At 41.7% G+C, this 24,658-nt stretch overlaps 2 long non-coding RNA genes across 2 annotated transcripts in view; one reads left to right on the top strand and one right to left on the bottom strand.

Annotated features, from left to right (window-relative positions):
• The window catches only part of LOC137481094 (uncharacterized), a 24,830-nt gene extending 3,493 nt beyond the window's left edge, over positions 1-21,337 (top strand). Inside the window, exons 2-3 of the long non-coding RNA XR_011003318.1 lie at positions 13,925-14,005; positions 20,025-21,337. This is a non-coding gene — a long non-coding RNA (uncharacterized lncRNA). The remainder of the gene's footprint in view (positions 1-13,924; positions 14,006-20,024) is intronic.
• On the bottom strand, positions 12,998-24,658 carry LOC137481093 (uncharacterized). The gene is made up of 4 exons (XR_011003317.1): positions 24,201-24,658; positions 21,817-22,558; positions 19,157-19,202; positions 12,998-13,243 (listed from the first exon to the last, which is right to left on the bottom strand). It is a non-coding gene; the product is annotated as an uncharacterized lncRNA (long non-coding RNA).

The raw sequence follows: 24,658 nt of genomic DNA, 5'->3' as shown, positions 1-24,658 counted from the left end.
GAATGTAAATTGTTTGGGTAAGCGAATTTGCACAGCAGCAAAGTTTGTTTGTCTTAGTCCAGTAGCTTTCCTTTAACGAACCAGATGTTTTGTCTGTAAATTGTCCAGAGGACTTTCACAGTTCTGACATGTAATAAGCCCCAGAAAATCAGAACTGGAATAGCTGCGTCCCTGCGATTAGGACCAGGCATTTCGGGAAGAGCACGAGGAAAATAGGAAAGTGTAAAGCACACGCAGTGTCCTCATATTTGGAAACCTCATTTTAAACTGTAAGTAATCTTGTCCGAATCGATTCGCTTCTGCCTGGAGTTGACAGCAATTCCCCACCCAACCCCAGATATCAGAAATACATCCCCCCAAGAAAAGCCCCAAGCACAGTGAGGAGCGATGGGGGCGGTAGACTTCGGCCGGGGAAGCCGCAGGGCGCGCTGAGGGACCGAGCGGGCCGGCCCGGTCCGGAGCGACCCCCGCAGCCGGCGGTGCCCGCGGGCGGTGACGGTGCCCGGCGCCGCGGCGGGCGCTCCCTCCGTCCCCCGGCAGCGCCGGCTCCTCTCCCGCGGGGCCCCGCGGCGGTCGGAGAGCACCGCCCGCCGCCGCCGCCGCCGGGGCCAGCAAGTTCCCAGTTCCACTCGGGCACCGAGAGCGGCGGCCCGGCCGCGGCTCTCCGGGGCGATGCCTCTGCTGCTGCTGCCCGGAGAGCTGGGCCCCGGCGCGTCCCCGCCGCCAGTGGCGGGGGCTCTGCTTTCCCTCTCGGACGGAGAAGGGCTGAGGCCACCGAGCTGACCCAGCTCCCGCTCGACCCTGGCGGATCTCCCCCAGGCTGAGCCCCGCTCGGCCCGGTCAGCGCCCGCCCCGGCACTCGCCGCGCTCCCAGGGGCTGCGCCCTTTGGAGATGATGCTGATTTAAAATAAGATCTATCGGCGCGATTCAGTCTCGCTCAGACATCACTTTTTCCCCTCCCTCGAAAGGACATGGGGTCCCTGAAGAAAAAACCGGCCGCTGCTTTGAAGAAAATAAGAGATACCATTTCAGAGCTTCTGTAGCGTAGTGCATTCACTGGGACACTAGGAAAACCTTTTAAGGAAAATAGTTAGAGATCCTGGAACTCCACCACATGTGACAACAAAGGCTGTTGTCTCAGTAGAAGGTCTTTAGCTAATTTTACCTACACAATGTTTTACTGGCTGCAGGCTTTGGGAACGCCTTTGTGGAGCCTGGCACTGATCCTCAGGGCTGGCTAATTTGAAAGGCATTTGGAGGATCCCGGAGAAGTGGAAGGGATTCCCCGCTTACTTCTCTCACCACCTGAAAGTTCCCATCGCACAGATGACATGGGCGCTCCTCTATTGACCGCCTGTGACTCAACGCAATGAAGATTTTGTTGTGCTCAGATACTCTTAAAAAAAAAGAGTGGATAAAACTTAAGTTCGAGGAAAAGCCTTTTTTTTTTTTTTTTTTTTTTTTTTTTTTTTTTTTTTTCCCCACAGAAACTTCCTTCCCTGGCGTGTTTTTTAGTGTTGGCACACAACTCCTGCACATAGAAGTTTATCTGTATGAAGCTTCCCATCTGCCAGTAGCTCACCTCGGCCCGGCGGCGGGCCCGCTCCGGGCCGCACTGACCGCCAGGGGAAGGGCACAGCTACAGCCGCCCCCGGCCGTCCCCAAAGTGCGGGCGGAGCTCGGCACCCCCGGGGGGACGCGCACCGGGCCGGGGACAGCGAGCGGCTGCCGGCGGCGCGGCTGCAGCCCCGGGCCGCCTCCTCCTCTTCCTCCTCCTCCGCCGCGCTCTGACCCCGCAGCGGGGCCGTGCGGGCCGCCAGGACACGGACACAAGAACGGCCCCAGCGAGGCCGTCGGGCCGTAAATCCCAAAGCCCGGCGGCTGCTGAGGGCGGGCTGCACTGGATTCCCCCGCACGGACAGCGCGGGGATGCGGGCCGCGTGCGGGGCCGAACAACGTGCGCGGCGCCCGGCAGCCCCCACCCTCAGCCCTTCGCCGGGAAAGCTCATGGAGGTAACGCACCAAGCAGGCCCCGAGCCCCGGCGGGCGCGGCCGCCCCGCTGCTGTCCCGCAGCCCGGGGCGGTCCCGGGCACTTGTCCCCTCCCAGGTGGCCCTTGGCGAGCAGCAGCCGCGGCCCCGCCGTGTGCGGGGGCAGCGCGGGGCCGGAGCCGCTGCGCTGTGCTCCCCAGCTGGGCACTGGGGTCTGCACCGCCCGGGTCAGGTGAAACGTGGAAACTAAGAAAATCTGACACCACCATTGATTCCCTCTCTTTGTTCTTCTCTGTACACAATGGAGAGAAAGGAATGTGACTTTAAAATTGCAATTAACCAGCTTTCTGTCGCTGGGTATTTATTCCCACCAAATCTTCTTCGAAAAAGCACTTTAATTGTAAAAGAAAATAGACGATTTAAAATACTTTGTATCCTTCTGTAATCAGAGTTGCTTAAATTATGACTGGATGTGCCTAAACTGTCATCTCATTCTCCCACTGATTTTGGTCAGGTCCAGAAAGAATGGCTTTTTTTTTCTAATGTTTTAAAAGTATTAACTTCCTTTCAAACATTCTTTAACCTTTAATGTTTTGTAACTTGATGAAAAGGTCACTTTGTTCGGAGTGGATGCATCTGCTCCATAATTGTTCTAATATCAGGCAGAGCTCCATCTTAACACTACATTCTTTTATGAGTTTTTTTTTTTCCTTAATATACTATTGTTAAGGTTACCATGAGTAATTGTTCTAAAGGCAAAGAGCTCCAGACCAAAGGATGCTCACACTTTATTTAATTTCACCAGCTTCAGATGTTTAGAGCTGTATTCAGCAGATGACATTAGCTGAGCTCTGAGAAGAATAACCTGAACCATTTCACCTCTTCCCACTTGTGGGAGCCTGAGGTAGAACAGGAACAGAATAAATATCTGGGTTTATAGACTGAGCTGCATGACAAAATAGCACAAAATACTGATTAACACTACTTTGGACCAGCAGCAAGTTTGATCTAAGCATCTCAAAGTACTTTACAAAGGGCTGTGACAGAAAGCCGAGACACGGGTGGGGGAAGACCTAAGAGCAGAGTGAAGATCCACAGACCACTGGACATGAGCACTTCAAAACTCAGCCTTGAAAATTAATAGGGTGGTAAAAACATTGCTCATCTAATTACATTTTAGACTCCTTGCTGGGAAGGAAACAGAAGCTTTTCAGCGTGTGTAAATCAATATTTATCATTAGGAGCAATCATATTTTGAATCTGTAGATTTAGCCAGTTTTGGTATAGAGAATCTCTGCTTATTCCTGTGTAAAAGATTAGAAGATGAAAGTGCTCACTGCCACCCACAGGCTGAGAATGCCCACCTGAGGGGCAGCTTGTGGCCCCAGCTCTGTGGCCAAACCTCACTCACTCTCAGCACTGTACCTGCTTTGCAAAAGCAGTGGTGATACCTGGCTGCATAGCAGAGTTTGGAGCTAGAACCTTAAATTGATGCAATGAATCCCTCTAAAATACAACAGGGTTTTCTAATTCTTACAAAATTCAAACATCCAGAGAATATGTTTAATTAAAACTTGGCTATACTTTTAAAAAAAATATTAAAAAAAAAAAAAAAAACAAAAAAAAAAAAACAAAGAAATGGGCTAATTATATTGCTTAGTATTCTAATATGCACTTTTTTTTTTTAATAACACACTTTTCTAGCCAGGCCAGTCCCTTGAGGACCAGTTCCTCATTTATAAGGAGGTCCCCAATGGGAGTTAAAAAGAGGTTATTTTATAAGATGAAAATATATTCTGAAAGAGGAGCCATACAAAGATAACCCTGCATCACATATATCAGTATGGAGGCTGGAATATGTATTCCAATGATGCAAATCTTCCCTTACAATAATTTGCTCGTTAGTGTTAGCAAAAGCCCAGTTACTGATGTCTCTGTATTTGTTCTTCTATTTTTCATCACACTAATGCTTTTAACTAAAATTATTTTTTAAAATTTGCTTTATTTAATGAATTTAAAGGTCAATCCTCTTCCTTTCCATATGCAAATCCTATTAATAGTAGAGGTTTGATATTAATGGGAGTTAATAGAGTAGATACCCCCTTCACACAAGAAACCCCACAAGAGAACAAATTAACATCAAGATAATTTCAGTAAATTTGTTGCTTCTTTCTCCCCTTTGAGTAACCAAACATCAGGGCAGCAGTCCTTTGGAAACAGGAGTGACAGCCAGAGGAGGGATGAGCTGTGAAAGGGCACACAGGGCCTCCCCAGCCTCCAAAGGCAGGGCTGCAGGGAAGGACACAGCCCCCAGCAGCTGGAGCCCATCGCCACCTCCTCCTCCTCCTCAGCAGCCTCTCACACCTGCAGGAGCCAGGCAGGACACAAGGTACCAACACCAAGAAACCCTTCCCCATCCTCCTAAAGAGGGAACAGGCATCTTCTGCTCCCTTCAGAGCCCAACAGCCTCCACCTGTGAGACCACAGTGGCTACTCAGGGAAAAACAGGCGCTGCTGGAGTTGAAATGGGAGTAAGTGAAGTTATTACCCTGTTTAGTCAGTTTTGGAGTTTAAATGTCTGGTCACTGTTTTTCTATCTATAGTTACTGTTGCAGGACCCAGTGAGGTTTAATAGTTTTGTTTTGTTTTTTTTTTTAACTACAGCTGTTGGTGTTAAAATAACAGCACTGATGTGCCTAAGGAGGTGAAGTTGGGGAAAGAGGAATAAACTCATTGCTTTCATCTGCAGTCCCTGTAGGAAAATGCTCCCAGTGCTAATAAGTGAGGAACAACCCTGTCTAGCCTGACTTTTGCAGTAAAACTATCTGCACTGTTTCTCAAACAGATGAATCCAGATACCAAACAGCAAGGCATCATTAGTCCAGAGCAGCTTCTTCCTGGTTAAGAAATAAAGAATACCTGGTGCAGCCCCTGGCCCGGCCAGCCCAAGCATGGCTCCTGCAGATCAGCCTCTTTTTAATTAGAGCAGGCTGAAGTAATGTGATTGAAAGATGTGGACTTTGGGATGAATCATGGACTACAGAGTGGTGTTAATTTACTTCTTATCAAAGGGCATTAACCCACTCCCTCTGGACACCAGGAACTTTGCAAGGAAGCCCATCCTCACTGCAGCCTCCTTCCTAGTTGTCACTCCTGAACTGGAAAAGTTTTCCCATTACCTTTTCTCATTCTGCACCTAGTGACACTAGTGTACTACAGTCCTCAACCATATCCCCTCCCAAAACTTGCAAGACCTCAGTTGTTTAAGGGAAAACAATTTTTGTTTCCTTAAATTGAATTTATTTTTCCCACTGCTTACTCCAAGGGGATTTTTTTTTTCCTTAATCCCTGAACCTGGAAGCTGGTTTTATCATTAGAAAAAGGTTGTGTGTAAGAACTATAAACAGTCCCTGGGAGCTGTGGACAGAGTCCTGCAATGCTCTTGGTCCATCCAACCTCTGATGGCGTTAGCAAAGACCACAGTGCTGTGGCCCTAAACCACACAGAGCTGCTGCTTCCGTGGCTGGATAGGTTGAACAAATAATTTTTGCTCTTCTTGGCTCTTGGGATGTTTGAAAAGTCCCTGTGAAAGAGGGACTGTGGGCAGTGACAGCCCTTGTGACACACACACAGCCTCCATCTCTCAGAGATAGTGTTTCTGGCTCTTTGCAGACTAAAGCAGAAAGTGTCACACTGGGGCTTACATTAAGGTCACCTTTGCTTTCAGGGCCTTGATGTGGCCATAGATTTGCCAAGGGAAGGGCTGGAGGGTAGGAAGCACACTGAGATAAAAGGCATCACGTTTCTGAGGAAGCCAGGGTTCACAGGCCTGAGTTTGGATTTTAGCTGAGACATGCTCACAGCTCCCCTTGGCTCCTTGGCAAATAGGAGAGCACAGAATTGGGTCTCAAGTTTGAAGTGAATGACAAAGTAAGACTTACACTGCCTCTGTTTTGGGGAGGTGAATACTGATTGCTACAAACATTCTGTTTCCAGGCAAACATCAATATTCTGTAATTGTCCAGGTAAGTCACAGGCTGGAAGGGTTTGCATTTTTACAAAACATTAGGTATAAATTACTTCCACAAACGGGAGCCTGGACTCAGCACAGTTGTCTGTTATAGCAAATCTGGCGTTCCCAGCTTCAAATCTGCTACAGGCATTCTGGATTTTAATTAATATATTGTTTCATATGTATGACTATTTCATGGTGTTTTTTTTTTTGTTTGTTTGTTTGTTTGTTTTCACACACTGCATTTTTAGCCTAAACAAAGTGTATTCTCTTCATTGTTCTCAAAGCAATTGAATATCACCGAGTCCATAGATCTGGTCTCCTTTCCAGTGAGCAGCACAGCAGTCATGCTTCACAGGAAAGGGATAACGTCCTCCAGTGCAGCTGATAAGAGCAACAATTTACAAAGCCAGAGATCCGTTATGCAGTGAAAGCTTTATTACCATGACTGGATGTTACATCTACAACACATAAGGGTTAATCATTGCAGCAGTTTGCAGCTGGTTTGTGCTCCCAGGGGAGCCATAGCAATAGACTCCTGCGTGTAAGACAAGGTCAGCCTCCTCTCCTGGGGTCAGCAGGCCACGAGATAACACAACTCCCAAACTTCTGCTCCGCGCAGACACAGGTGCCAAACCCATTTTGTGGTCTGTTGTAGGGCGCTTCTTGTGGTTTTTGTTCTCCTCAATAGAAACACATTCCCAGCTCGGTGGTATATAATTGGAGGGTGAGTTCTCAGAGCTACCCATCAGTGAGAGTTTTCTGTGGCAGCCCTGGGTTCAGGAGTTTGCTGGGTACATGTAACATTTCATGGGAGATTTATTCTTAGTGGACTGAGAAAACAGAGCCGTCAGAGCTGAGTTTAAGGGCCAAATCCTGCATAATTCCTTCTGTCTCGTGGCATGAAATGCTCACACGAGTGAAGTGGGTAGAATTGGGCTGTAACATTCTATTAATATTTATCTTCTACAGCTACAAGACACAACAATAATCAAATAAGAAAAAAGTTTAATCCTCAAATGCAGCTTTAATCTTCAAATTGGTTAGCTTATCAGAGGGGTAATATTTATTTTCAAAGACAGGCTGCTCGGAATGATCAGCTGAAATAGAAACCTATAAGTGAAAGGATGTAAGTTTATTGGGCAGTGTTGTCTATATTTATAGTTTCTGCTCAACCCATATTTCTGTTTTTATATGCATGTGTCAAAAATTAATATATGGCAAACTTCACCAACAGTTTTAAGAGATCCTAAAATATAATAAAATCAATAAATGATGTTCTGGCATAAACGTTTCTGTAGCTGAGGGTGGTCAGGTTCAAAGGGCAGCATCTGACCATTTCTCTTTCCCACCCTGCTGCAGAGTAAGACCCTCCCCTCAACTTCAAATCACTGGGGAGAGGGTAATTTAAGCTATACTTGATGTACCCTATACATCACTGTCTTCAGGACCAGGTTTAAAATTAAACTCTGATGTACAAAGTTAAACAAAAATGAGATAAAAATTGGCAGGGGTTGAAGAGGGTCAAAGTAGTCAAAACACAAGGTAGACTATTGCTTCTTTTGATTTATGTTATTCTGTGCACTAAAAAAATAAAATTATAGCTCTTGTGGAGGCTTTTTTCATGGAGAATAACACATTTCTAATTTGTTTTCTATAGACTTATGGGCATTTGCTCTGGGAGTTGGAAGCGTTTATTTATTTATTTATTTTGGCAGGGGCACAGTATCCCCACTTTTGGCAGAATATTCAAATTATCATTAGATGGAATCTTTGTCACTCACCAGCAAGTGAAGGAGAAGAGCATTTCACCTTCCATTAGTGATCATCTTACAATACACATATCTTGTATTTATTCAGAGTTTTGATTTCAGGCACCTTTTCTAAGCTACAGTTAGGTTTGGTAGCAGAAAGAAAGAGTTCAGTGAATGTTTCCTTTTGCATGTTTCACATGCACATAATGCAGTTACCTTCTAGAATTTCAGTACAGGAAAGATGCCAAACAGCAGAGTCTTTTGAAACCAATTCAACAAAATCCTTGCAGGAAGTAAATTTTTTATGATGTAGTCAACTTTTCCACATATTGCCATTTACATGGTTAGTGCATGGACCGCAGGCAAAATCATTTGGAATTGTAATCTTTATTTTCTATAATATGATAATGAAATCAACAACTATCCACTAGAATCGAATTAATTTCTCTCTGTTTCTCCAGTGGGAGGAATAAAAGGGTTCTACTGGCTAAACTGCCAGGCTAATGGGAAAATCAAAATAAAATCAGGTCCTTGGATTGCTGGCAAATAAAAAATGCTTATTTTAAACATACTGCTGGACATATACAGATCTTAAAATCTTTTAAAATCTGATCAAGCAAGCTTTTTCTACAGGTTTTTAATTTTCATCCATGAAAATCCTATTGACTTCATATGGATTACAGCTGACTAAAGCGTGGGCATGTTCTTAGGCTCTACAAGGGCATGAGACACTGAAAGCCTCAAAACTCTGAAAATGTCTGAACTTGATTACAAATCTAACAGGAGAAAAAGGTAGTCCAGATGAATAAAAAAAGTTTCCCTAGCACTGTTTGTCACTGATACTGACAATGATGATTCTTTTTTTTTTTTGTTAATCTAGTACAGATCTGATTTAATACTCAGATTTTAGTCTTTGCCCCAAAATTCTAAGTGATACATTGTGTAAAATTCACTTTCTATATGTCATGGTACAGGATTGAACTGCATATATGCCATTAGTATACATAATTTGGCAAGCATTTATGTACTAATTGAATAAATGCAATCCTTTACAAACAGCTGGCTGGAAAGCTAAAGTGCAGCAGCACACAAACAGCAAGTTGTTTAAACAGCCAGCAAAGCAAAGATCAAATGTTAGAATGAATCTCCTATTTGTGATCTGTTGTGCCAAGCCCTCTGGATCTAACAGCTGGACAATATTTTTTGTACCACTAACTAAATCTTTCTGAAAGATCTGGGTAAAAAAAAACAAACAAAAAACAACAAGCACCATACCTCTTGGAGTCACATAGAAAACCACTTGTGCATTCTGCAACTCTACCAGATCACATGTAGCAAAGAGCAGAGCTGAGAGCTTGTTGGTTAGAAATTTATAGTCCAAGATTTTCTTACATCCACTACATTTTGGGAATCAGGAGAATGATGAATTAAGGAGATGATCACAAAGGTTACAAGGAATTGCTGCAGTATTCACAAAATATGTAAACGCTGTGAAAGATGTAGGATCTTACAATCAAGGCTCAGAACAAACACCGGAGCCATTATGAGGCTGGGAGCTGCTCAGAAATTAGGCAAAAAGCAAAAAATGAGAAATCCAAAAAGCAAGACTGTCAGCTGTTAGAAATACCTGTAACCCATTAAAACCACGTGCTTAGCATGAGTGAAATGTCTTCCTGATGTATCCATGCAGCAATGAGGCTCCTGTTCCCTAGGAGAGGGACATGGTGCAAAAAGGAACTGATTGATTCCTTCTTGCACTGAGCATCTGACTGGGGATGATCAGTTTATGGACGTCACACTGAGTGTGTTACTGACAATCCTCCAGGACTCTGCCCTGCCAAGGGTGTCTGAGGGTGCCTCCTCAGGAAGGGCCTGATTCAGAGCTCACCAAACTCAGATTTCCACTGGCTGGGTTCTGGATCAGGCCTTTTCCATCCACCTGTCTGGAGGGGGAATTTCCATTCCAGGGCAGCTGTGAGATGCAGCTTTCCACAGTGTCTTATTCTGTCCTTTTTTAGTGCATTGCATCCTTCTAGAGTAAAATCTACCCACTGACATGTACAGATTCTCTGTCCTGTTTATTAATGACATTTCTGCACTCCCTGTGTTTACCAAGGAAAGCAATCATGCCTTAACTTCCCTCTGTGTGTGCTCAGATTTGCATTATTTTGCTCAGGCACTTGCAAAGGTACCGTGCTCCGAGCAATGATAAAGAACCAAGTCTATAATTTAATAACCCTCTTCTGACTAATTAGTATTCACTCAATGAACAAAGTGTTTTCAGAGGTCCAGTCAAAGGCCTAAGCACCATTTAAGTCCAGCTTATTCCTCAAGGCACCTCTGAACTGAATTGGGCCCCGTTTTATTAAATTACAATAGAAAGACTGCTATGTCAAGTGCACTGATGCTGGGAGCCCCAACCTCGCAGGACCTCACCGGGATAAGCAATCATCACTTGTACTAATAGCACATTTGACTTCGTGGGATGACACATGAGGATGGACTACTTACTTGGCTAAGATTAGTAAGAACAGGCATGTTACACAGAACAAATGACTAAATATCCAGCTGCAGTGAAGTGCTGACTCCCATCAGTGAGTGTTGTGAGGGTGAATGAAGGGCAGGATATGATCTCTAGAAACCTCGTTGAATGCTATTATTGAATTGGTGACAGTTTTGCAGATTTCTAACCCATAATAAACCTCAGTTTTGCCTCCTCAGTGACATGCTTCTTTCCACTGCTTTCCTGCTCTGCCTTCCTTTTCTTTTGCCATACTCCAACAACCCTTTAAAATTATTATTTTTTTAAACTATTTCTTCTTTTATGTTTGAAAATTAATTTTGCAGGTTCGAAAGGTATCTAAGTAACAGCCACAAACCACAAACTCTGCTATTTACCTGAGCAGATTACTTGGTAGCCTCTCTCCACTGCCCTGCCAAGGTTCCTCCCCTCTGCTCTGCTGGGATCAGCACAGTCTCTATGCTCATTTAGTCTTTGGCTTCTCCCTTCAAAGCTGACAATAGGGGCATCATACAGGGTATACCATTCCAGTGATTTTGTCTGATAAAATGCCCAGCTCTTAGGCCTCTGTTTAACACAATTTTGTTCCATACAGGTCACAGAAACAATCAGATTTTGGCCCGTATGATCTATAATGCCTTTGAACCAGCACTCCAGGAAAGGAAAAATCCTCATGTCTAACCTGACTCAGTTTCACTTAATTGTTTTTGATTTTGTCATGGTTCCGGGTTTTTTTTTTTTTCCCTATTTTGTTTCCACTAATTTTAAAAGTATTTTGTTGCTGTCCCTGCTTTTTCTATTCTGACCAGAATTTTTTAAATTCTTCTTCTTTTTTAAATCACTGACTCAAGAAGCTTATTCTGAGAGTAATGTAGTAGTGACCACTGATGACTGGCTTCCAGGATTTTATGTAGCCAAGGCTAATTTGTTCCTGAGAGCTGAAAACCATGAATGGCAGAACATATTTCTGGTACATGCATAATAACTTGTATAAATATTGTATCCAACACCAAAATCCCAAACATACAACCTGCTTACCAAGGGACCCTTAAATCTAGTTTTGTTTCACTATAATGTAGAGTTCTGTATGAAAGCCACAAAGACCATAAGTATTATAGCATTAGTAGTATTCTTAAGTGGGTATTTTCCTGTTTCTTGGGGGCTTGTAGCTCAGCTGTAATGATTGTTCCATGTGTGTCTGTGTGCCTGGGTGTTTTGCCAATCACATCAGTGAAACAAAAATGCCCTAATTTCTACAACTTTGCTTTCATAGCACTGTAAAGCACTAAAAGCAGAAACAGTTTCCTGAAGAACTCCTCCATAGCCGGCCCTTGAACAAGATGACTGTTTCTAATAAGCAACAGCTGTCGTTGTGGTTTTACTAGTCAAATGATTCATGTCTTTTGCTCAGAAATGATAAGTGGAACAAATGTTTACTTAGATATGTAACAGAGGAACAATTGAAAAATAGTAGACTGTCAAATAGAAATATTTTCCTGTTATCTGATCCTTGACAATTAGTCTGAACTGGTATTTAGTCAGAAGGCAGTGGCACAGTTGGGATGGTGAGGAGTTTAGCTCAGGAGCTGTGAGCTCAGCAGGGCACTGCCAAGAAGCAGCCCAGCAGATCTGAGGGGAGCACAAGCACCTCTGTACACACTGCTACACCCACACCCCTCTTTCCTGGCAGTTTCCCCTCTATATTTAGTCATCTTTGAAAGGGAGATGGTGAATTTACCATTTCCTCTCCTTTCTGCTGTCTTCAGGGAACACCAAAGAGCTGCTCTGCTGCTTTGGTCGTGAGTAAATATCCTCAGTTGGCTACAACTTTCCTGGGATCTTGCAGGGTCTTCTGGCAGCAGCAGAGGGAAAGTATTTTAATGCAGGAGATTCCAGGCTCAGTTCAAGGACACAAAGATTGCATTGCCCTTCAGTTGTTGGGAAGGAGAGTCTAAGAGAGCCTTGATGTATCTCTGCTGAGCCTGGAAGCTGCTGCAGTCAGAAAGATTTGACACCCCTGTGGCATCGCAAAGCTCAAGGTAAATTTTTTTTAAATGCTAGAGGAAGCAGTGGCAAACTAACTCTTATGAGCCAAAGAAGGCAGCATCAAAAAATGGTGTCAGTTGCCTTTGATGGGAGGTCTGGGAGACTAAGAGGGATGGAGAAGGCCAAGGGAGCCTTGGGATGCTGAATGTGCAAATGAAACCAGTGTACATCTATAACTTACTTGAACTTATATGGATGCTTGCCAGTATATTAGGGTTTAAATCTACCTTTATTTTGGATAGCTTCTGGACTTTGCTGCTTTTTCAGAACTCTCTCTTTATTATCACTGTATGACACTGCTCTGCCTTGTACAGAAAGATTGTCAGAGCTTCACTTTCCCATCTGTAAAATGGGGGCAATATTTCCTTTCTCCCAGCCTTTATTCAGCTTACAAGGCTCCTGTGACCAGAATTCTTTTATTGCTTGTTTCTGTATTGTCTCGTACAACAAGACCCTGATCTCAGTTGAAGTCTGTAAGTATCACAGAAACATAAATAGATAATAATAAAGAGATGATTTTGACACAAGAATGGAATTTTATATTCTGGAGAGTGAAATAAAATATGTACTAAAGTCTACTAAAGTGCAACCATGAGATCAAATGATAAAATTCTTCTGGCAACAAAGAGTCGACACAAATTTGTGAGATTAAACTGAACCAACTCAACGGAGGCTTGTTCTGGTGGTTTATTCATATAAAGCATATGAAAAAAGTAAGTGAGATGATCAAATTACCCTCACAGCATGGATTTTGACATGGATGTAGACTAACTGAGTCACTGGAGGACTGAGCAGGTGCGTGGCTCTAATTATACCCTCAGTCTTGTGAGGAAGGAGCAAACTTCCCAGTTGCTTCCCTGGTGGAGATAAGGTGTTATCAGCCATCAGCAAACGAGAGGGGAGAACAAGGACAAGGCACCTGATGGGAGAAAGAGGAGGAAAGGAGGAGGCAAAGAGAGCAGATTCATAATGCAACTCATCTTTTAAAAATGTACACACACACCGACTCTGAGCCATTTGGATGCCACTTCTCGTCCTCATTTCTGGTGTCTCTGAGTAACCCTTCCTTATGGCGAGCCACACAAAATTCATTTTTAACATTTTCTCTTTTATGGGCTCGGAGTGAGATATCTGGCTAAATATAATGATTTATTTGTTTATTAATTAATCAACAGGCATGCTAGGAGTTACAATCCAAACTGTCCTCACACACAGGTTTTTATCACCATACACTGTGCCCCTAGGGGAAATACACATCTTTTTTTCAGGAGTATAAATGGACACTTCTATAAATTGCAACTACTTGGGTGCATGTAATATGCAATATTATTCATCTTTGTATTCCAGGTGAATCCAGACTAGACTACCAGCCTCTAGGGGAGTCTGCTTCATATAATTATCAGTATTCAAAGAATGATTGTAGATGTTGTAGCTTAACAGCAGGTGAATGGTCCTTATCTGAATATTAAATAAAGTGCAACTGGATTTCTGGGTTATCTCTGGCTAAATGTTTGTAAAGTCATTAGTGAAAGCATGCAGCTATAATCCCCACCACTCTTCTTACAAAGGATTTCCACTTTTGTTTTTAATTCCTTTACAGGGTGAATTGTTCATCTCCCCTTCCTATACACACAATCTTGTCCCTTGGTTGGACTACCAGAAACATCAAGGAAGCTGCCTTGTAAATAGTATCTACACTTTTTTTTTTTTTTTTATTCCTAAACAACAAAAGAAACTAAGGGAAGAGTGACAAAGAGAAAGATTTATTATTTCCTCTAAGAGCTATCAGAGCTCTGGGTGTTGGGAAAAAGCTCTGAAGTAAACTGCTCCTTTGTCCTCCAAAGTTCTGGCAACTTTAGCTCTATATTTAGTTTACTTATTGCATGATCTAAGAGAAGCTTTATGTATTTATTTAGTAAAACCCTTTTCTTATTGTTTTAAAATGGAGGATTTGATATACTTGAAAACTGTTTCAGTAGCTTGATAGTGATTGTTATGTGAATATAGTAGATAGTAGTTATGAGAAAATTAATAGAACAAAGAAAAAGAACAAACCCACCCCCTGCTGAGCAGAAGGGAGAGACCAGACTCAGCATAGGAAAATTACTGGAGATAAAGGAAGAGGAATTACCATGGGACCATACAACACGAGAGTTTTGAGGCACAACTCCTGTTTCAGTCCTTAGATGTGAAGAGCACAGTGGTGCTACATTTTGAAGAGCGATTTTCAAGACAGACATATTCTACATCAGTTAGCTGGGCCAGGACTCCACCCACATCCTTTGCCAGGCACCACAAAAGCTTTGTAGCCACCTCAGCCTGGGCCATCAGTGGCAAAGCACCTTCTCACAATAACCGCAAATATTTTGTTTTAATTGAATATAAAAATAATACAACATTAAATATGACGCAGCTGAATATTAAAAACCAAACACAACCCCTCCAAAATGGAGCCACCTCTACAGTAAGCTATATATTCTTTATTTGTACATGGACTCCCATTTATTTTTAGCTGTAACACATGCTGAGTTTTTGGCACTGGCATAGCCAACACTCTTGAGTTTCCAAGCATTAAACCCCTCACTGCCTCTGTTTCAGGCTTCTGCAGGCTCAGGCAGATGTTTCTACACCCATCTGTAAGGCTTTCTGTTCATCCTTGCAGAAATGCAGGGTAGAAACATTTTTTTTTCAAAAAGGGAGGAAGGAAGAACACTGAGCATGATTTTGTGCTTAGCTCCGAATTGTCCAAGCAGCCACACAGCCCCAGGGATGGCAGAATGCAGGGAACTCTGCTTCTCCATGCCAAAGTCCTGTTTCCTTCCACAGCAAGAAATGGCTTTTTCTAGCAGTCAGCACTTCTGTGTATTTTTTACTTAAAACTGAGTAAAACTGTAAAGCTAATTAATTTTGGAAGTGAGCTGATTCACACTCTCCCATCAAGAGATGGGTGTCCTGAAACTCTCTAGGTTTTCTAGCTTTTTTCCTTGGGATATCTTCAGTGGATGTTGCTGAGGACTCATTCTGGGCTTTGTACCTATGCTACCTCTGCCAGCAATTGAGGAAAAAGAGCCTGGATGCGTGAAGTATTTTCAATCCCACATTCCTAACTATATTCATATGGAGTGAACTGCACAACAACTGAAGTATCAGCTCTCTTACTCCTGTTTTCATAGTGTTACAAAGAAAAAAAAAAAGGAAACTAAGATTTTTTGGTTGTGCTTTTCTTTTTAGTGGAGATGATATATTAAAGGGAAAGGCTCTGCTCAGTCAGGCAGGACCTTTAGGTACCATTTCAGAGCTCCCTCCTCTAGGACCAGAAGTACTTTATTTTGACTAGAACAAACAACAGAAGTTAACATCTGTTTTCTATTTGGCATTTTTATAAGTATTAAAACCCCCAAAACTCCCAACTAACATGCCCACCTCACCTTTCCTCCCTCCCAAAGAAATTTAAAAGGTTCAGCCAAAACTCTTCTACATAGTTCAAAACCCAAATTTTCATTCTTACTCAAGTGTGAGTCACCTACAGTCACTGGGAACAGGTCTGAATTAACCTTAAAACCACCCATTTTCTAATGACACTATTTAGTAATACCTGAAGTAATGTTATTTGCATTTGCTATTATTTTTATAATCTTTTGAAACACTTAAACACCTACTTATTTAAAAGTAACCCTTTAAGAAGCCATTTGCACCTGGAAGTCAATGGCTGAATCCAAATCCATGTGAACCTGGTGGAAATTCTGACACTTATTTCAATCTTAATTTGGTCAAATTTTCAGTAAAGAGGAAGATGATTTGCTTGGGGAATGATGAGGGTTGGCTTTGTCCCTGTCATCAACCACATGCTGGCTGATTTAAGAGTGAAACTTGGATCTGCTCACAGAGGCAATCAATCATTGGACTGGATGTCCTTGTTCAGCCAGGCTAAGCATTGGGACAAACACAGGGATGTGATGGGAGAGCAGAAAAAGTGAGTTTTAGAGAACCTGACTATCTCTCATGTTTCTGTATCATGACCTGAGGAAACTTAAAGCAGTCAGTTTATCCAGCATATGGCTCTTCTGTAGCTGATTGACTGAGGCTGGACCCTGTGGTCTTTATTCATAACTTCCACCACTTTCAGGGCCAATATTTGCATGCAGGAGGGCTGCACAGAACAGCCAGGGTACATGCTGGCTGTAATCTGAGGGTGACAGAGATGCTTCCCATCACAGATACAGACTCTTCACCACTGCCTCAGCAGGTGCTGCCAGCGCTCCTGAGCAGATCTGTGACTTGGCAGAGTTTTTAAATATGTACAGACTAGAACACCCCCAGCAACACAGGCCTGGTTTCAAGCACTGAGGTAAACACTGTAGGACATAGTTTGCAATTGCACAATATTTGCATTAGGAATGTGGGTGTTTCCAAGTCTACAGCACACAATATCTGTCAGATGACTGTCAGAGTCTGATGGGAGCAGCTGGTGAAGGTAGAACATGTGCCCTGGGCTCTCCTTGAGCAGAGGTGCCCATGGGCAGGGCCCTGGTGCCTCTCTGCCCGCTGGCTGTGGTGGAGGCTGGGATAGGGATGCAAGGAGGGTGGAATGACACATTCTGGGCTTACACCCATAAGCCAGCCCTAAGAGCCACAGTCAGTCCCTACAAGCTGCAGCAACTTCCACAGGGCAGGGGCGAGCCCTGACCCAAAGCCCTGGGTGCTCCCTGCACTGGTATCCAGAGTGTGCCCAGGTGCTCAGAGCCCTCAGCCTTCCAGGAGAGGCAGGGGGAGGCCCAGAGCAGGTAAATCACTGCTAGCCATGGAAACATTCCTTTACAGGAGAGGGTGTGAGTTATGCAAATATCTGCTCTATAAATCTCGTACGGGGCTTTGAAGAAAAACAAAAACGCCACTTAAAAATTTGTTCCAAATTTGGCCACAGTATAGTTTTGTTAGTTCAAAGAAATGAAGCTAACTTTATTGTTATTTGTGTTTGGATCAAAGAAAACTATGAAAATAAACATTAGACAGAATGATAATCAACACTGGAAAAGAAATGTTTACTAAAGATTTTCTTCTGTGTTCTCTTACCAGCATTAATAATATTTTCTTTTTCTAAAGTTTTCTTGCTTCCTTCAAAGAGATTGATTTCAGCAGAAAGAACAAACATATGCAAATAAACTGAATGATGTTATACCCCCTGCCCCTATCCCCCCAAACTGCATCAGATAATTCCATATTGTTAATCTGCATTACATTTTTATCAGTTTTTTGTCTTAATCAGATATGAAGCTCTTGCAGTACATCTCTAGAACTGGGCTGTGACCCTGATGTGACTCTACAGCACAGAAGCAGCCCTAACCCTGCTGTAATCTAATAGTTCAAATTTAACGGATTTGTTTTTTCAGTGGAAATAATGGCTTCCTGTCACAAAACAGAGACACAGACTACATATCTGATAAATGGCTTTGGCATGATTTTTTCATGTAACACACAATTAACAGTGCCTTTCATAAGACTCATGCTCTAAGGAATTGGTGAAAGCACAAATAAGTTCATTACTATGCCTTTTCTTTAAAAAAACACCCTACATTTCTGCTGGTGCTTTAAAAACAAATATTACTTTGCTTAGAAAGAGATCACCTATACTTACCAGTGTTAATTTAGCCTCAAAACACTATACTGAAATTATTGCCACTGACTGCTGATGTATTTTTTTTTCATGAGGCATATAATTATAATTGATAACCCCAAAATGGAAATGGGATCATTTTGATTTTATAAGCTACCACCCATACGGATACTGAAAATTTCCACATTATAGCTATAATTGTTTTTTGTCATGCCATAATCCCCTAAACATTATCAACTAATTAATAGCTAAACAATACATAAGGAGATATGCAGTTCTGTGGATAGAATTGGATATTTTGAAGGAGTTCATTATCTGCAGTTTGGTTTTGAAGGCACAGCTCAGAACTGCTGCTGCCTTCGTTGGTTATCTTATCTCCAGGCCACCCAACCACCAGCCTTACCCTGTGAGTTGCTAACTCCCAGCACTTACAATGAGGTAATCATCACCTTGTAGTGGAGTAGTGTGAATGCTGGTCAGATGGCCTGTATTTTATTAACAGAAATAGGGTCACAAGTCAAATACATGCTTGGGGTCAGCGAGCAAATACAAAAGAAGATTAGAGGAACAAAAAAATGTGACTGGAGGGGTAAAATCCCACTGGGGGTTAATCGAGCAGAAATGTATCAAAGAATGTAAACTACCCTTTCTTTTGTTATTCATCATATGGGACCATAGTTCCTGTGTCCTGCTGATTCCAGGCAGATAGGGCATCATCTCCAGAGTGCTGCCCTTTAATGAGCTCTTTGGACACAGGGACTGCCAATAATACTCCTACCTCTGCTATTACTACTGCTACTACTCAAAACAACAACAAAAATAAGAATTAAAACCACTTAGCATGAATATAGAGATCAAAATATTTGCTTCACCTAATATTTCACTATCCAATGACTGCCCACAAGACTAAGAGAAAAACAGCATTCAGTGTCACTGCTCTAGGAATCTCTTCTGCCTCCAGCATGGAAATACTGGACCAAGAATTGTCTCCATCAATATACTGATTTAGCTCCAGCTTGCAATGTTGATGAATAAATGAATTAAAAGTATTTCTGAAGAGATGGTATTGCATTGGCACAGTTTTAGTTTTTCTAAGAAAGACTGTCTTTTTGAGTGATGTAATAACAGAAAAGGAGCCAGCAGCCTGATCAGCACAGTAAGTACAGGACTCGGTAGGGCCCAAAATGCAGCAGACAAAAAAAATCATAGGGTACTTACCAAGCAGCAGCTGATTTTCTCTTCTGATACATGTTCTTCGTTCTTTCTGTGACAAGAAGCAGAAATTCTGTCTTATTTGAACTACACACATTTGTCTAATTCTTTAAAATCCCAGCAGTAGAAAGATTCCCTTTTCATCAATTTCCATTTATTATGCTTGTAGCTACATATTGTAATGTGAATTCTTTTATCCATGTATACTGCACATCTATAGATTTTATGTTTTCACACATCACATGAAAAGCATATTTCAAAGCTATTGCATTATCATGTGCCAGAAGAATATTGCTGTGGGAATGCAGACACATTACCAAAAGCACAGTATAAAACAAGGAAGTGAGAGTCAGGAAGGAAGAAATTCTTAGTTCTATGACTATGTGCCTCTGACTTACTGTGCAATGTTCATCAAGCCTCTTAATCTTATTTTGGCATACTTTATATATAAAATAAGCAATATGTCCTTCTGCAAGGCTGAAATAAATGTTAACTGGTTCAATCATGCCCTTTGAGAGCAAAATTGGAATTTCTGTCATCAACACCAAGATGAGCCAAATCAGGCTGAGAGACTGTAAATCTTTACGTGCCAAAGAATAACAGTGCATAGATGAAAATTTCATGGCCAGACACAAACTGTGGCAGACAACTGAAGGATTAATGTGACATAAAATACAGTAAATGTAAGTTTTCCTTGAACTGAAATTGAAGCATTCCTTCATTACCTCCCCAGCCATCTACAGATGCTTTCCCATGCCATTTCTTTTCACTCAATTCCTTCTGGAATATATGCATTTCATCCTGCATCTTTTAGCAAAGTCTGTATCTAACTTATATATTGTCCCTTAAATTTAAAACTAATTTTGTGCTTAAGTGCTTTGCAGGATTGAACCTTCTTGGGGCCACATGCAGGATTTTTCTGCTCCTGGGATGATGAGAGCTGTGGCAGTGTGTGCACACTGTGTCAGACCTGAGATCAGCTGCCAAGTGTGGACACCCACAGAAGGATTTTCTTTACAGAACTATCTTAAAAATGGAAATGTCTGTCTCCTCCAGCTATGCTGGCAGACAGTGTTTACCCAAAGATCCAGATACACAAGACCTTGTTATCAACTGCAGCTTTTACACAACTTTCAAGTAAGTTAGTGGGTTGGAAATCACACATTTTAGAAATATTTTCTGAAGGATGTGATCATATTTGCTGCCCTTGAAAGTGTTTAATGTTGCATGTTCATTACATATTTTTGTGTTACTTAATTTAAAAGGTTAAAAAAAACCCAAATTGCCACAGAGTGGATTTATAGATGCTTAGAAAGTAATAAGAGATATTTGATATGCAAAAAAGAAAAACTCATATAGCTACAGTGACATGCAATTAATAGATTTCTAAAAAGCCACTAACAAAGTGTCTTTCCAAGGTTTACATTTCAGTCCTTTGAGTACTTTCTTTGGAATACTGTCCACTGAAACACAAAATTTTGAACTCTTTCTCCTAATTTAATGTAGAAGCACAACTGAGCTTTTTAATAATATGGTCAAAATATTTTAAGAAATATCACTTCACAAGCTATAACTAATCAATTTGCACCTGTGTTATGTGGAGGAGACACACTATCCACTTTGGACAGCAGTGGTGAGATGTCCTGAGGTTTGCATAATGCCAGCAAGCTGTATTACTACTAAAAGGCTTGTGAATAAGAATTTTACTGCAGTCACAACATATACATTGGGCTCTTCTAGTAAATTGATCACTCAAATAAAAAGAAAGGAATGTTTTTGATCTGCAATGAAGATGAGCAAAAATAAGCCTGCTCATCTTAAGTTTGCATTAGGGAAAAAAATGAACTTTGATCTATCATATTGCAGAGCTGCTTGTATTTCAATGGCAATTTATCAATTTTTAATAGTCAAAGCTCCCAAGTAGTAAAAGCTTCTTAGACTTCCTAATCTAATAGCCATTTTTTAAACTTTTTATTCTGTATGATTTACTGTTTGGAAGCAAGAAAGCAACATAATTTCTTAAGGGTTCTTTCTTTTATATGAGTTGACAGAATCCAACACTAGTAAATTTGTGTAAAACAAGTGCAAAATCCCACCTTAATATATCTGAACCTTTCTTATCAAATCTAACAGACAGCAGAGTGCATCAGCAACAGGACTGAGCTCAGGTCAGGATGCAGCAGCAGCAGCAGCCCCCCAGGGAACCCTTCCTCCAGCAGGGATGGGCAGGGTCAGTGCCACTCCTGCCCTGCTGGCAGTGCCCAGCCAGCCCGGGGCTCCAGTGGGGAGTGAGGACACTCAGCACCCTGTGGGCCTATCACAAAAGTGAATCTAAAATAAGCTTTAGACTGTCTTGTTTTAAAAAGGTTACCTTGGCAAGTCCAAAGCACAAAGAGAAGCATTAAGAGTGCAGATCTAAACTTGCATGTTGTTACTGCTAGACATGAAAGCCTAAGGTCAGAATTCAGAATTCAACCACTCTGACTCAGAAATGCATCAATGTATTTGCTAAATGGAAGCCCCGCTTGCATCACATCTTATCATAATGTCACAAAATGCAGAAAATTACAAATCAGTTTTAAGGCAAAATACATGACAGCAAAATATAAGTACACAAAAACTACATTAAATATCAGTCTTCATTTGTCCCTACCACTTCAACTTACCTCTCAGTTCCAAACTCCTCGCTGCAGTGCACAGCTTGAGATAGTCTAAGATCCATTTTAGAGTGGACTGAAATATAAATGACAGTTCGCACTACACATGAACATAGACAACTGTATAAAATATTTAAATAAAGACAGAAAAGAACAGAGGAAACCAACAGAGCCTTTGGCAGACCCAGCCTTTGGGAATTTAGCAGCTTGAGATTCATTGCAAATTTCATCTTTAATGTTATTTTTAGTTCAATATTTTGTAGCACTCAGAAGTAAATCTTTGTGTGCTGTTTCTCCTCCTGCTTGTGCTGCTTCCTTTTCTGATCATTTCTTTTAAAAAAACCTAATATATTTTCAATACAATTGATTTGTGACATGTTTTGTGATATTTGTTAAAGGTACTCTGTTTCTTCATACAATTCAGTGAAAACCATTACACTGTTGTTTCTTTTAAAGTGCTGAACAATGCTTGTCATAACTGAACAAAATGAGACCCCCCAACAGTCTTTGTTCCATCACACCTTGTGTTGCATTAAATTCTCTGACATTAATTTTGATTCTTGGGTTAGAGTCTAACTCTTTTTTTTAACCTCTCACCACTGTTCCAAATGCTGCCACACACAGTGCATTTCTAGAGCAGTTTTGATTTTATCCTGGAATCTGTCCTTTGTCTCTCCTCAGCAATCTGACTGGAATGGTAGACAAGACACAGGGCTGGGGGTGGTGCAGAGAGGATGCTGGACAGCTACAGCTGTAAGAAAATGCAAACTTTAGGTTCACACCCTAGTCCACCCCACTGTAGGTTGCTGTCTGATCATGCTCAGGTGTCTTGTACAAAGACTACTCCCGTTTTTTAAATGGACTTTCCAAACCTTTCTCCCTCTTACTGTTGCAGAGAACTCAGTGAAAATATTCTCCCATTACTATGTTTAAGATTTAATAGTTGTGCAACAGAGAATGGCCTTAAAATGGGCTGTTGACATCTCACAGAACTGAAACCAGCACCGTGATGTGACACGAGATGGAAACCATATAGGACATATAAAATAAGACTAAGGCTACTTATCTGTACAGTATGAACATTGTAAAACTACTTTTGCTTTAATTAATTTTAATTTCTTCAGGTTGCAGTTGGAGTAGGGAATTTTTCCTTTTTTTCATAAAAGGATTCACAAGAGGAGAAGGAGAATCTTGCCTGATCACAAGGCTTTAAAATTGAAAGAGTTGTTTTTTTTTTTTTTTTCCCCAAAAACCTGATTTCTAACATAAAGAGACATAATTTAACAGCTCTTACAAATGCAAGGACTAGGAGCCTCTATTAAATGACCAGGCATCAGTCTTAAAACAAACAAAAGAAGTATTTTATCCTCACAGTGCGTAATGAAATTACAGAACTCATGGCCACAGGATGGTGTGGAGGTCAAAAGTGTAAATGGACCATAAAAGGGATTACATGAAATCATGCAAATGAAATCCATCACTAGCTACTACACATGATGATTGAGATCCAGCCTCCAAATCAAAATGTCTCTGACACTGATCCTCAGAGGGCAGGAGCACACAGGGGAAGAAGGATTGCTCTGTATGAGAGATATATCAGAGTTCATACACTTTTTCCCCAGACATTTGCTCTTCTCACTCACAGAGGGAAAGCACTGGATATTTTTTCTGACTCAGGGTGGCAGCTACTGCGTGTGTTCTAAAGTCTTCAAAAATCTGAACTCATTTTATTTGACACTGTATGTTTTAGAAATGTTTCCACTTTAAATTCAAGATAATTAGGGGGAAAAGCCTGTAAAGAGTCAAACAGAGGGCAAAAAGAAACAAAAGCACCCAGAAAAGATGGAGTTCAGAACATTTTTTATGAAAGTCATATTTTGCCATAGATTTGTGCGTCAGGGTCTCATTTTGCACTACAGGAAAATATTTCCATCCAATGATTGCAAGAAAGGAAGTTCCCAATACAGAAACCTAGGCAGTGCCCACCCTGCAAAGTGGCTGAGAGGCTGAGGCAACCTGACAGAACCCTCCTGCAAATCTGAAATAGGTCCCTGTGGCCTCTGCAGCGCTGAAATCACCGCTCGCCTTTGCTTTCACTGCACTGAATAATTTGGGCCTCTCCCTTTCTGTGTGACTCAGGTTGTGAAAACTGAGCCTTCTCTGGCCTATAGGATTCATAAACACCTGCCCCATTAGCCCACTTTCACTATTTGTCTAATGACAACCACAAGTAATGACCTGACTCAAGTCATGTCAATATTCTGCCAAAAACTACCATTTTGCCCTCTTAGCCACCCCCTCCCACCCACCCATAGGTTATGGAACTGTGGGATGGTTGCCAAAGAAATGCAATAAAAAGTAGGAAATGACACATACAAATAAAATTCACTTACCTAAAAGCCCTGTTCATCAGATCTCTTTGTGCTGCCTCCTCCCCCACCATCCTCTCCTCTACTTCCAGCACTTGTTTCTCCTCTCTTCATTTCCTCTTCCTTTGCTGGCTTTTTTCTTCATATGTTCTACATTCTGTACTTTTTTTTTTTTTCTTCTCTTTTCATGCCCCCTATTTTTCCTTTGGCTGAAACAGAATAAATGAATGCTTTCTTAATTTTCCCTTGCTTTAGAGCCAGTAAAGTATTATGGTGTCACTTTACCATTTTCACTTCCCTTTCCCAGTTTTTCTGCCACCACTTTTGTTGTTTTGTACTTTTTTGCTGGCCTTCCTCCATACACACCAGTCCCTCCTTGCAATTACTCCTTCCTCAGTGACTTCATGTCCACCATGTTATGTCCTAGTGCAGTGTGAAATGATCCAGATTTCCAGGTGGATTTTTGGGCATCTGACTTTTTG

The sequence above is a fragment of the Anomalospiza imberbis genome, chromosome 12, assembly GCF_031753505.1.
Source record: "Anomalospiza imberbis isolate Cuckoo-Finch-1a 21T00152 chromosome 12, ASM3175350v1, whole genome shotgun sequence".
Lineage (NCBI taxonomy): Eukaryota > Metazoa > Chordata > Aves > Passeriformes > Viduidae > Anomalospiza > Anomalospiza imberbis.
Note: the sequence above shows the minus strand (reverse complement) of the source record. Positions and strands in the feature narration are given on the sequence as shown.